This window comes from Rhinoderma darwinii, chromosome 1, assembly GCF_050947455.1.
Source record: "Rhinoderma darwinii isolate aRhiDar2 chromosome 1, aRhiDar2.hap1, whole genome shotgun sequence".
NCBI classification, from domain to species: Eukaryota; Metazoa; Chordata; class Amphibia; order Anura; family Rhinodermatidae; genus Rhinoderma; species Rhinoderma darwinii.
The window spans coordinates 159,044,071-159,056,917 of NC_134687.1; the positions used below are offsets into that span (position 1 = coordinate 159,044,071).

The following is a 12,847-nucleotide window of genomic DNA, read 5'->3' on the forward strand; positions in this document are numbered from 1 at the left end:
AAATGACGCTGCCCTGAAAAACAAGCTGAGTGAATTACTTTCATTATATTTTCATGTTCATCTATACCGACCTATGCATATGTTCTATATCTATATTCAATCTATGCAGAATTTGTTATTTATTGGAGTGGGGGCTCTACATTTTCCGATACGTAACTCTCCGACTTAAGATTATGCAGCAGCAATGCAGTCCCATATAAAACCCATTGAAATGATGACAGCTGGATAAGATGAACTCAGTGACAAACACAGTTCTGAAACATTTGATCAATTCTGCTCTGCTACATATGAAAATATATGTTTATAGTACAAATGTCAGAATCTTTAAACTGCACTAACGTCGGATATGACCAATAAGAAGTCTGAAACACGGAAACCCAACAACCAATATGAAAATAACGTAGTTTGAATTGTTTTCTCTCTATGAGAGGGTTATAGATCTGAAATTAGTTTGGCAAGTTAAAAGAGTTATCTTATAAATCGAAACCTTATAAACTGTCGGTGCATTGTAGTCCTGCTGGTAACCCTTTGCAAGCCTCACAGGCAGCCCCCTCTCCCCTTGTTATTTACTGCTCTCCTCTACTCCATCCTTTTGTCATTCTTAGTCTGTGGTGCCTGCCTGTGCCCCTGTCTTTGTTTTTATAGTGAAGGTGGGCCGGGCTTCATACCATTCAGAAAGTGAGCAGGGAGAGGGGCCGGTGATTGGGTCAGGCATCTGTACCCTCCTCTCTTGGTTGGTGGGTTAGGTGCATAGCATTTATTCACAGGGGAGGGAGGGGAGGCTCTGTGTTCTGCTATTGACATTCAGCACCAACACACTACAGTATCAGAGTGAGAGAGAGCAGATACCTACCACACAGTGCGGAGGCACAGCAACTTTCAGCAGAGCATCCATGCCAAGACCTACTGCACCCTCTTACCAGTCAGGATATTGGATATCAGGGCACGCCAGCATTCTGTCTATCTGTCACTTTACAGCTTTTCCCGTTATGTAAAGTTTTAGTGGGACTGACAAAAGTGCACAAACTGCGGCTGTGTCTAATTTACTATCTGAAGAATAATCCGGGTGTATATCTAAGAAGCCAGGAACATTTAGGGTGACGTCAGAAACATCAAGAAGAAAGGTAAGTGGAAACCCCCTCTCTCTCTTTGAATCTATCTATCTATCTATCTATCTATCTATCTATCTATCTATCTATCTATCTATCTATCTATCTATCTATCTATCTATCCATCCATCTATCTATCTATCTATCTATCTATCTATCTATCTATCTATCTATCTATCTATCTATCTATCTCAATATATATATATATATATATATATATATATATATATATATATATATATATATATATATATATATATAGATAGATATCTAGTTTTATATATATATATATATATATATTTTTTATATGTATATATATATATAGATATATATATATATATATATATATATATATAGATATTGATAGATATCTAGTTATATATATATGAAGCAGGGCTGAGTTTGTTATTTGGCTTAGCTCATCATGGTATCATAATGTTACTTCTGGTTTATAACTCTGCATTATAACACAACATAAACAATACAGCGGATAGTTAAATGATAAATGCAGCTCTGCTACATATTATATTGATAACAATTTTTGTTCTCTTTCGTAATACATTTTCCTTATCAGTTTTATATACTGAGTACAATAAAAATAAGTCCCGTCTTCAAGTCTTGAATGTGTCAACATCTAGCAAAGAATATTTGTGCGATTTTCCAGCGTCTTGGTTTTCTTTAAGAAAAAAATAAATAAACAACTAAAAGCTAATAAAAACAAACATTTGAAGAAGTGCTTCTCCTCATTGAAATAGCTGAGCATCCAGTCTCCCAAGTGAAGCCCAAGGGCTGGGGATGTGAGTGAAGGAATGACTGGCGATCAGTCCAACGAGTTAATTGGTCTCTCTAAGTTCCAAAACCTTTGAAAAGTTTCTTGCAGAGCAGACGCAGGAAATTACCGCTTTGATATCGCTGCCAGTGTACAATCAGAGCCGCTTTATGACATGACTTGTAACCGGAGGAGGTATTTGACTTGTATGGTAAACTTGGCAGAAGAGCTCTCGACTTGATATTATTGCGTTGTTGTGGCTGGCTTTGAATTTTGTGTCTTGTTTGTTTAATAATTCAGGCTAAGCCTTGCTGCCTGTCCTAAGCAGATTTGTTTGTTAGAGATGAATCAGCAGGATGCTAAAGGTAGGGCTTGATCAAAAGAGATGGATTAGCAGACAAATAATCTCTTAGTACACATGTCACTGAGCAGGGAACATATGGCTGTCTTCTTTTTGTAGTGTATCCCTTACATATAGCGATGACCTTATGAGTTGGCATGCTGTAATCCTGGGGCAAATCAATGCAGGGGTCATTTTGGCCATGGCTAAGCGTTACCGTGCTTTGCATAATGTAGTGGACAGTAAAATAATAATGTACCATGAACATGATACACTGAGATGCTGCGGACTTAACATAATAGCATGCTGGTTTATACAGCCCCCCCCCCCCACCCAAATTAAGAAACTTTGTCCAAAAAACCCTCAGAGTATATTGTGAATTTGTACTGGGTGTCATTAATGTTTAGTCATGTATAGTCTATGTTGTTAAACGATTTTTGGAAAAATTAGGTACCCTGCCTGATATTTTGTCACTTTGTTGGTTTGTGATATGGACTTGCTCCCTAGTTTAGGTGAGTAATATAAGTAAATGTCTTACCACTGATTGGGATTATATAGAGCACTGAGGACACACTTGATCTCTTAGGTCTCCTTCGCACACACACTTTTAAGCTTTTTTTTTTTTTTTTTTTTTTAAAAGTCAGAAGCTTTTTTCTTGGCATTTTGAATATGTATTTTTTTCTGGCATCTTTCAAGGTATACAGAAGCCTTCCAGAAGATTGCCAGAAAAAAACCCCGACATACCCAGACCATGCTGTGTTTTGAAAAAGAGCCACTAATCCTAAAGCTACCACAATCCCAATCGCTTTGTATGTAGCTTTTTGAATAACTCACTATAGACTTTAAAGTTGCATCTTGCCGTTGCCTTTTTGACCTAAAAAAAAAGCGCAGTGAAAAACGGAAACAAAAACATCACGGAAAATGCAGCAAAATGCTGTGTGTGAATCCAGTCTAACAAGTCCAATGGTGTAATATTACTCTAAATACTACACTGTGTGTGTGTGTGTGTGTGTGTGTGTGTGTGTGTGTGTGTGTGTGTGTGTGTGTGTGTGTGTGTGTGTGTTTGTAAGTGTGTGTGTGTTTGTAAGTGTGCGTGTGTTTGTCTACAATGAAATTGTTGAAATGGAATTTGAATAGCTTTATACAAGTCCTTACATTTTCTTCTATTGTCTTTACAATCACACATGATAATCCATCTGTCTAAAACCTAATATTCCCCAAGATATTGTATAACTGCACAGCTTTTCATTTTGATGAAAACCATGAAGAAACTGAGCTACGAGAATGTTTAAAATATCAAATTATTTGTGAAATATAAACCCATGCGTAATATCATCTAAAATAATTTAGATATATTTGGGCTAAATGTATCATATTTAATAAAATATTTTAGTTGATAGATTTATGAAAATTATATTTAGTTGACAGCAAAATCAAATTGTTACCATAGGAGATCTGCATTAGATAGTTTACATTGTTTTACCGGTGACAAATATCTCTTAGAATTCCTGTTCTCTTTGCAAGAGACAATTTAGGTCAAGACATAGAAATTGATTTCTGAAAGCAGATGTATCATAACCCATTGCCAGTGTCATGCTGTGCCCTTCTACCACCACTATGGGTCACTCTAGGGAAATACATGAAACTCTTTTAGTAATGACACAATCTGGAGCACTGACGATTATAAGGGGTGAATAAGTAATGGGATGTGGGGCAGTTATAAAAAATTCTTTAAATATGAATGTACTAATAACCCAAATAAAGTCAGGTGCAAGATAAATACACTTCTACTAACAGCTTATATATAAAGCAGTAGTATATTTATGGAAACCACATTTCAACTTCCAGCTTTCCTATTATCTGTTTTATGTGTAGACTAGAAGACTAGCCAAAAAAATGTGGTTTAGCCGAAGCCTCTTTAATATAGTGAATGGAATAATCCTAAGCATTGTATAACTCATTCTCTTGGAAGGCAGTGCAGACAAATACACTAAATACACTTGGAAATAAATGAGTTAATCAGAGGCAAGTCATCAGCTGTAAGGCGACACATTGCCTATTTTTCAGGAGTTTATGTAAAGGACACAATCCAATAGAATCTCTGACAATATTTGGGGTTTAATTAAAAAAAAGAACACTTGGATTGAAATAATTAGGATTATGGATATGTCTATCAATATAACATCTTATAGGATGTCTGTTTTGTAGTGCAACATATGGGTACAGTACAAGCTTGATCAAAATAATAGCATAAAATAAAATCCCCCAAAAATTATATTCAGATTTTCTTTTTTAATTAAAAGAAACATCTTAAATATTTACGGCACATCAAGATAATAGAAGTAGAAAAAGGTGGTAACATTTCTTTGAGCTGCATTGTGTATTGTGATTTTAGATAATTCTGCAGTCCTGTGTAAAACCACAGAAAATGCAATATAACATTATGATGAGTTATGCCACACAACAAAGTTGACTCTTCTGCATCTGACGAAAAAAAACTCTGCACTATTAGATAGATAGATAGATAGATAGATAGATAGATAGATAGATAGATAGATAGATAGATAGATAGATAGATAGATAGATAGATAGATAGATAGATAGATATGCGATAGATAGATAGATAGATAGATAGATAGATAGATAGATAGATAGATAGATAGATAGATAGATAGATAGATAGATAGATAGATAGATAGATAGATAGATAGATACTGTATATGTAGACATGTGTAACAAACTCAGCTCTGCTACATCTGACAAAAATCCATGTGCACCATTATATATTTGTATACATAGGGAAGAATTATATGGCCATAATATACCTATTTTTCTATTCCTGTGATTGCTTTATGTAGCAGCTAGTTGGCATTGTGAATGAAAGTACCATCATGTATCTTGAAGATGAAAAGAACAGCCTATAAATAAAACCTTTGCTCCTTTAGATTTCATTGTTTGCTTGGTGCATTTCTGAAATAGTGTCCATTACATGGACGTAGGGCATGATGTCACAGGGAGCTAGAAATAGATGTCAATGGGCATTTTGACTGTCTCACTCAAGTTCCTTTTCAAAACATTCAGAATAAAACTGCACGCAAAAGAGGTTCCTTTAAGCCTCGCCTGCAGCTTGTTTGTCCTGAAGACATTGCGAGGAATGAAGAACGTTGACATGCTCTTTAGAAAGCCTTGTGCGGATGCTAGCCCTTCATTGCTATTTCTTAATCTGTAAAAATATTTCTTTGTCTATTTTCATGAGGAATTCCAAAATCCTCTAAATGCTTTACTTTACCCAAAACACAGTTTGTATGACTTACTTTGGAAAATAGTGTCTTTGCCAAGATGGTAATCCAGTGGCAAAAGGGATGAACTGTATAGTGTCCTGGCAGCAAAGAATTTAGTTAGTATATACTATACTACACTCAGCTTCTCATCATCAGATGATCAGAACTGATGATAAGAAGGAAACTAGGACTGGCATGACGAAGAATCACAGTGAATATAAACCCTATTAGTAAAGTAATATAAAACTGTGGAGAGGGCAATTCTCCCAAAAACATTACCTTATTCTCCATGACTTTGAATAATCTCCTTCCAAACTGTTATACTCATAAGATTTATTTAAAGATTTAAATACATCACTTGGTTTTAGGTCTTACCCATTCTTGTTTGTCCCTACGTTTATGCCAGTTGCAGACGAACGATGTGCCACTCCAGCTGTTTTTAACGGCATCTGAGTGGCACCCAATCATCTTGACGGACCCATTCAGTTTAGCGGGTGAATCGATTCCATGAAAAATAACCAGATTCTCTGATCCGTGGAAAGATAGGACATGTTCTATCTTTCCACAGATCACTGATGGGAGCCGGCCGGCGCACACTGTCGTGTGCATGAGGCATTACACATACAAGACATTAATTCCTAATTCCATGACATGTTGCATTTCTCTTCACAGCTGTTTTAATTGATCCTTTCCTTTTGTGGCTTTGTCCCAATCCATGTTATTAATTATGTGTTTTGTATGAGAATCAGGGACCCACATTATGAAGTATTGCTGAGTTCCAGTTTGCTGTATAAAAATGTCTGTGTTTGTGTGTAAATGACAAGCCTTGACCAGTAGCCTAATAATGAAATATTGGACATCCCTGGGATTGGGTCCAAATTCTGTATGCGTAAACTCAACCGCAACTACAATAGTCATCATTCAGTGGATCTGGTAAAATTGACAAGAAAAAAAATCCATCCGCAACTTTTTGTAACATAACCTATAATCTAAGCACTTTATTTAAAGAAAAATGTAAGTGAAAAGTTTTATATATATATATATATATATATATATATATATATATATATATATTTATATATATATATATTATAATCCACCCCATTCCCATGTACTTGAATAGTGTTACTTTATTTCACTATTATTATATCTAGTCTATAAAAATATGAACTTTTGTCTGGATGTCGTTGCATAGCCTATGTGACAGCAAGGTGACCACTATCTTTGTGCTGAGTTCTCAATGAAATGGGGTGGTCACCTTGCTAGGGGGAGCAATACATATTTTTGCCTACAAAATTATGTAGGTGCAGAATGTAGTACTATCTTCCTGTCTCAAGCTTTGATTGATGTAACCACAGATAGTACTGTCTCCCCTTATACATAATGTAGGTACAAAAAGTACTGTCTCTCCTATAAAGGAAGCAGGCACAGCTAGTACTATCTCCCTGTGTCCCCCTATAAATGAAGTAGGTACAGATAGTACTGTTTACCCATCTCTCCCTGTGTAATTACACGTGCCAATGATTGGGCAAACGAGCTTTCATATGAACACTTGTTCCAGATCATTGTCCTGTGTAATGAGGGCAACGATAAGGTGATGATTGAGCAAACCCTCGTTCATCGACTGATTATCTCCTTTATGCAGCATTAAAAATCGTCGTTTTTGGCAGCACATCTCCCTGTGTAAACAGGGAGATGTGCTGCCGACATGATGAAAATGTATGGGGACGAGCGATCGGAGTAACTAGCGCTTATCACCATACATAAGCAATCATTGCTCCATGTGAATAGAGCAAACGAGCGCCGATCAACTAGCTGTCTCGCTGATCGGCGCTCGTTTACACAGCCCACATCGGTCCATGTAATAGGACCCTAAGTCTGCAAGATTTTCTGCTTGTTCCTAAAACAAATAATCTTCTAGAAATCCTCCAGAGAACATAGGTGTTAATTTCCTGCTGATCTGTTTGATTTCTGTATGGTGACCTGCAGAGGGGTGGGGCTTAGCAAAGGGGTGGGGTTTAAAGATCTGTGTATCCTACTGCAGACAGGGTAGAAAGGGGAGGCTTCTGCAGCAGCCAATTGTCTTACAGCCAGACACACGATTGTGAGGAAAAGGAGGGGGATAATGTCTGATGTCCTTGGCCACATATAGTAGAATACGTTTTTATATTTCCCAGTGTTCACTACAATATCAGAACAAATAGAATCAAATAAAAAGGGTGTAAGAAATGAATTGCTGGAAAAAAATAATTATTTTTTTTGTGTGCATTTTGTATGTTTAGAGCTTCTTTAAGATAATAAATGATACACAAATAATTCACAGACCTCTCTGAACAATAAACATTTTTGTTAGGGTGTTTCATAATTTAAAAAAAAGCCAAACTAGTCATTGGTTGAGAAAGTAATAGGACTAACTATGGTTAAATCAAGTTAAGTTTTAAAATTGACAAAAACATTTCAAATCTTGAAAACAATCTCTACACCTGTGACCAGCTTTGGTCTGGTCACAGTAGAGACCTGCTTTGCATTTCAATCAAGAGAGATTTGTTATCTGCATTGTTCCTTTCTTCTATTATTTGTCTTGTTTAATGGGGAGGACCCTTCCTGCAGGATGCACCGGAAATCTGTGTTTGCTATTCGTGTTTGGCATGCGATGCCAGTGCTCTGTTTAGTTAGTCATATGTGATCATGATAATGATGATGGTGATGATGAAAGGCCAAGGTGGATCACACATATACTACAATCCTGCTTCCACACAGAAATATGTTCAGTTCATAAAACAATAAAATTCATTAGATATTGAACACCTATGGACATAATAATTTCCAAATGTAGCAGATGGATTTAAAAGTTCTTCACATAATTGTGCAGAGAATGGATGAGTCAGGCCCTGGCATGCTTGGTAGACAAAAATATGACTCCTCTCTTGAACTAAAACTCAGTGGGAATAGCTAAGAGGTTACAAGGATGTTTTTCTTATTGAATGTACATGTGTTTCTAGAACAAAATTTGCTTGTAAAATATAGTCTAGTTCAGCCAAAGTTTTATCATTAAAATACTCTTTATGTAGCTGCCCTCTCTACATGTCAGATATGCATCTATAATGACGTGGTTCGGTCGATGTTGGTGTGGTTAAGAGTTAATTCAGCTGAAAACAACAAAAAATAAATATGCACAAAACTACGACATAAAGGAGGCCAAAGGTGCTTTAAAAAGACAGAAGCATGATATGTTAGTGGCATGAGGCCTGCCAGCAGCTGTAGTCTCGAACTGAATTTCTGCTCCCTAAAGCATCAAAGTGGCCCTTGTTACAAAATGTCGATGCTGGGCGCTTCCTAAATATTGAGTGTCAATCCTGTATGTGAGGCTGCCATTGGTACTCGCTAAAAGGGAGGTCAAGCACTCCTGTATAAAACATTTTTGTACTTATAGATACACCATTAATAGGCACTTTCTATAGTAAGATACAAATGCATTACACGTAACTGCACGGCTTGGTGCGGGGGCTGAAGTTTGAAGCAGGCTCACACGCTGAGCCCACTCCATACGCTGTCGGTGTCAGCTGTGTATTACAGCTGAGAGCTTGTTCTTATGGCCATTTAACCACTTAGGTTGCCTGCGGCATGCAAGCAATAGCGACCACGGTATCTAATAAATTAGAAAGAGGGGGGTAGCACCCTCCGACAGCTGATCAGCCCCCCTGTGGTACGATTGCAGGGTGCCGATGGTTGTCATGGGAACCTGGGGGCCTAATGAAGGTCCCCATGTCTGCCTTCTTTCTGTCTCTGTTAGGGCATATTCACACGTGGCGGAATTGCTGTGGAATTCCGCTGCGGACAGTCCGCAGTGGAATTCTCCAGCGATTAGGAAACTTAGTTCAGACGTTGCGGAATATAACTGTGCAGAATTTAGGCTGCGGTGCAGAATTTTCCCTCCGCAGCATGCGCATTATGTTGCGGAGAAGAAGCGGAATTTCACTGCGGATCTCAGCATTTGCATTTGAAAGGCTGAAATCTGCAGCAAGTCTGCTGTGATATCTGCAACGTCTGAATTACCTGTCAAATATGAAAATGTTGCTCCAACTTCGCAAAGAATCTGCAGCAACATTTTCAGTGGAAAAATCCCACCACGTCTGAACATGCCCTTAAGCCGTGCTTCTGGCATGGCTTAACAGGAGTTTGTAAAAATGACAATATACTGCAATACATTAGTATTGCAGTGTATTGTACCACTAAGGATCGCTGGTTAAAATCCCCTAGGTAGTCTAATACAAAATCTTAAAAATAGTAATAATAATAATAAGCCCCCACACCGCTCAAACAAAAGAAAAAGGTTATGGCTTTAGAATAGGGTGAAACAAAACAATTATTTTTTTAACAAATACTTTTTTCTTTGTAAAAGTAGTAAAACATTTAAAAAATTATATATATTTAGTATCACCGTAATTGTATTGAGCCGCAGAATAAAGTTAAGTTGTCATTTTTACCACATGTTGAAAGCCGTAAAAAACGAAACCCAAAAAAACAATAGAGAAATCACAGTTTTTTTCAATTCCACCCCACAAAGTATTTTTGTTCAGTTTCCCAGTACATTATGGTACTTTAAATGGTGCCAATAGAAACTACAACTTCTCCTGTAAAAAAAAAAAAAAGCCCTCACACCACTCTACTGATGAAAAATAAAAAAGTTATGGCTCTTGGAAGGCGGGGAGCGAAAAACGAAAGCGAAAAAACAAAAACTGGCTTCGTCCTGATGTATGACAGCTGTGCCAAATTAATTTTCTAATGGATACCAATGAACCCCCAATGGACCTCAGTTACTTTGATAGGGTCTGTCGGGGCTCCAGTATTTTTCACCTCTAGTGATGCCCACCATGCTCTTGGCAACAAAAATACCAGACATGGCATTGGAATCTTCGACAAATGCTCTGCACACAAATGTAAATAGATCCTAAGGTTTACCAAGTGTGTAGCTTCCTATCACTAGATTGATATGAACTTTAACAATATTTAAAATTCTTAGAACATAGATACAATAATAACAGGTGTGGACAGTGTTTTTAAAAGAACATTTTAGTTGTTTTTGCAAGTATTTTCATTTCTCTTGATCTTTGTAGCCTACCACTGTGGTGGCAGGGAAAGAACTCAAGATGTAGCATGTGGTTATGGATCATCTACCTGATTCATGTGTTCTGCATATACAAGACATGTCCTCTTCTGCTACATGCATGTGAGGAATGCTGCCATTAGAGACCGTGTTCTGCACAGTTTACAACATTATTCTGAGCAGGGATGCAAAAGGCGTTGGTTACATAAAATGCAATTCTTAAGCGGATTATTAAGTAAAAGGAATTCTTTAGATGAGCGATGCTAAAATTCCTGCCTTTTACTCAGAAGTACATTACAGCCTACAAAAGATACTCGCTGAAGGTTGACACTAAGACGAGAAGTTTATACTATACATCTGTGGTGTTGTTACCATTATTGTTGCTGGTAGATTTTAATATGAGAGCCGTTCATGTTGATATAGTGTGGGAGAACAATACTGTACAAAGACAAAAAGATATAGACATATCATGGCGGAGACAGGACACTAGAAAAGTTTGTACATTATTATGGTCTATTATATTGTAGTTCTTGGTTTTTATCTAGTGCTGAACAGCAATACAATTGATAGACAGACAGATAGACACATATATATATATATATATATATATATATATATATATAGATAGATATATATATATATAGATATATAGTGTTATGTAGTATAGTACCCTATGTTTCCAGGATAAGATCAGTAAGATGATTGAAAGTTATGCATTTAATGTCCTTTCGGTGTAAAGAATTTGATTTAACACATGCAAGTAATTACTATTAAGTGTAATTCCATCATTAATACAATTGGAAATGTAAACCCTTCGATTAGACACGGTACATTACTGGCAGAACAAGTAATCCATGCCCCCTAAACCAGCACAATTATGAGTGGGTGGTAGCCCCTATCCACAGCTATTACCGACCCTCTTTTCAGGTTAACATATGGGATGGCAACGTTTCTAAGTTCGCGTCAGGCTACAGACTCACTGATGTGCAGCTCACTAGACCCTTAAGCAGAGTTTTAGATTTTATCTCTATTATGATTTTCAGACATGGGTTTTTGCGTTCAGACATATTTAGAACAGCTGTGAAATGCTGCTGTGCTAGATAAGATCAGTGATAAATGAACCCATTATATGTTCCCTTCTGTCACACATTCTGGGCCGGGTTTGCTAAAGTGGCACTGGTGACCTAGAACTAACACTTCTTCGACAATTATAAAGAGAATTAATTTCATATCCTGAAAGTGCAGCAGAAGGCACTTGCCAAACATTAACCAACCAAATATGCCTTGTACTTACTCCATCAGTGTGATATCAAACTGCTAGAAAAGGTTACATACAACTGCAACATAAACCGTTTTTTGTCGCTTTTAATTCATTGATGTCTTTTTATATTCCGGACGTTACACCCAGACCCCTTCCCACCCCCAACGTTATACTAAATTGAACAAACAGCACCGTATTTATCGATAGTTCGGTTCAGTAGACCCGCAAGGGGTCCGGGTGTTATATGTAGATATGGACAGTTAAGTCCTGGATGAGGCCATATGCTAGGGAAGCTACAGCTCAAATCCCATAGCTGATACTACTCTAAGTACTAAACTAAACACGAGGAATAATTTCTTATATATTAAACATATGGACATAAGTAGACGTTTGGTCATAAGACGGAGCTTTGGCTTCTTTTATTTTTAATCAATCTCAAAAAGTATCCCGCACATTATCAATTGTGAAAGCAATACTGAAACCAGTAAATAAACAGCTCCACGGCTCAATGCTTCTGCTTTTTGGTAAACTCTACAGCTGTCGTATTCTGGAGAATTATGTCTTTAATGGAGTACAGCTCATTTCCAGCCTGCTACATAAATGAACTGACATCAAAAGCCGGATTTGATTTGTGGAGTGCAAAATCGGAGGCGAGGATATAGCTGTTCTCCAGAACACTGACTTACAGCCACTTCTGCCTATATTCGGAATGTGCCTTCATACAAGTTCTGGAGAACTATTACTAGAATAACATCACATATTTATAGGATCATATTAAAAAAAAAAGTTTGATGGGGAAACAATTGCAATTACCTAAGTTTTAAGAGTTTGAGAAAGTCAAATAAAATTGTATGTACACAGATTATTTGTAGCATGACCGTTACAATCTGTTGAAATACTGACTCACATGCACATGAATATTTGAAGCAATATTCCTGCAACTAGAAGATAATCTCAAGAAGAAAAAAAAAGGTTGTACG

The 12,847-nt window shown here is 37.0% G+C and overlaps 1 protein-coding gene across 1 annotated transcript in view; it reads left to right on the plus strand.

The window, feature by feature from the left end:
- The first annotated feature begins 788 nt into the window (after positions 1-788).
- NDNF (neuron derived neurotrophic factor) overlaps positions 789-12,847 on the plus strand; it is a 34,437-nt gene continuing 22,378 nt past the window's right edge. Inside the window, exon 1 of the mRNA XM_075860503.1 lies at positions 789-1,124. The gene's annotated coding sequence lies outside the window, so the exon portion shown is untranslated. The remainder of the gene's footprint in view (positions 1,125-12,847) is intronic.